The sequence below is a fragment of the Kryptolebias marmoratus genome, linkage group LG1, assembly GCF_001649575.2.
Source record: "Kryptolebias marmoratus isolate JLee-2015 linkage group LG1, ASM164957v2, whole genome shotgun sequence".
Taxonomy (NCBI): Eukaryota; Metazoa; Chordata; class Actinopteri; order Cyprinodontiformes; family Rivulidae; genus Kryptolebias; species Kryptolebias marmoratus.
The window spans coordinates 15,879,004-15,880,718 of record NC_051430.1 but is presented as its reverse complement, the minus strand read 5'-3'; positions in this window follow the sequence as shown (position 1 = coordinate 15,880,718).

Sequence of the window (1,715 nt, the reverse complement as noted above, 5' to 3'; positions counted from 1 at the left end):
ATGGGGGGGGGGGGGGATTTCAGGGGAGAAATAATGTGCAATAATGTAGAGGGAGGGAAAAAAATAAAAGATGATGCTGCTGCTGCTGCCCAGCTAGTTCCAAAAAGTTACGACTCTGACGCGATTCTTTGGGAAATTCCGCCGTGCCTTTTAGAGAAATAAATTGAAAAAGTGCACTTGCCTTGTTGCCTGGGCTCGATGTGATCCTGCTGCAAAGCCGCTCCTCCGCTGGAACGTCCGCCGCCGCTGCGGTGCGTCCTCTTTTTAACATCCCGCCGTCCTCTTGGTCCCCCTTTTTTTCCGTTCCCCCAGATTTCTATTAGAGCCTCCTGCTCCCATTCGTTGCACCCTCTCGCTCTTCCCTCTTCTCCTTCTCCTGCACGCGGACCCCCTTATACTTACCAATCTGCGGAGTTAAATCTTAATGATACACTACAGAGAAAGAGAGACCTGTAGGGGGGGGGAGGTTGTGGGGGGAGAGAAAAAAATCATTGTCCGATTTAATCTTATTGGTTTCACCTTTTCATAGAGCTGGAGACACGGCCGGAGAGTTTCAATGGAGTGTCCGAGACAGGGACGGGAGAGAGAGCTCTCTGCTTGAATACTTAAAAAAGACAACAACAACCCATCCCTCCTGTGCCATTTCAAAGGGACAACTTGCATATTAACGCTTCATTGCGTCTTCTAAAATTTTCGTATAATTAACGACACAATAAAAACTGTGCTGCATGTGTTAAAGTTGGAAATTCCCTTTACAAAGCTGCATCCTTTTTCTTCACCCCCCATTTTGAGAAGCTTCACACCTATTTTGTCTTCATGAACAGTTTGCAATTCCACCTCAGTCTTAGGACTATTTTTAATTTGCTGTAATGCAATCAACATCTATTGGTGCTCTTTTAAAAGTTCGTTCGTTATTCTATTAGACAGTCCTAATGGAAGAAGAAGAAAAAAAAAAGATTTCGTGAAACAAAAAGGTTCTCTTTCAGAAAGTGTAAAAAGCCAAGGGACGATTTTACGCAAATAAAATAATCGTTTTATTCCAATCTGATTAGAAGTCTTTAAAAATGCATGTTTGATGACTTTCCATTTGTTAATGTGAGGTTGTAATTGTACAACGTACGCTAGATGGCAGCGCGATCCAGACATTTTTTTTGAGCTGGAGAGGTATAGTAAGCCTGCAGGAACCCTGATACTAAGAAAAAAAAGGGGGGAAAAAAAGCCGGAATCCCCAGGCAAATTCTCAGTAACTTCACTTTAATTTTGAATTATCGTCATTATTAAGACACACACACTGACTCCGGCTCGGTGGCTGTGAAACTACAAGAGCCCGGTGGCTGTCGGGGCTTGCTTGTTTCTCCGTCCAATCTTAGAAGATTGTCGGCAGCTGACAAAGCATCCCGTCTGTGGAACTCAGTTGGATTTAATGCACCATCTTCCCCCGGTGACATTTCCCTCCCGTTATAAAGTGGCTTCAAATGAACTGATTAGTTTTATTGGGCGAAACTGTTTGCGGATTAAAGACGATGCTGTACCGCAATGCGCATGCCAAGGACAAAACAACGCGTGAAAACATTAAAAGAGAGAGAGAGAGAGAGAATCCACCTCACACCAGTAAAACAAAAAGCTAGTTTCATGATAAAGATAACAGTCTGAGACAAAACATTTTGAAACTTTGGGTAAATTCTAACTCAGAATCCCCCCCACCCCCCACCCCC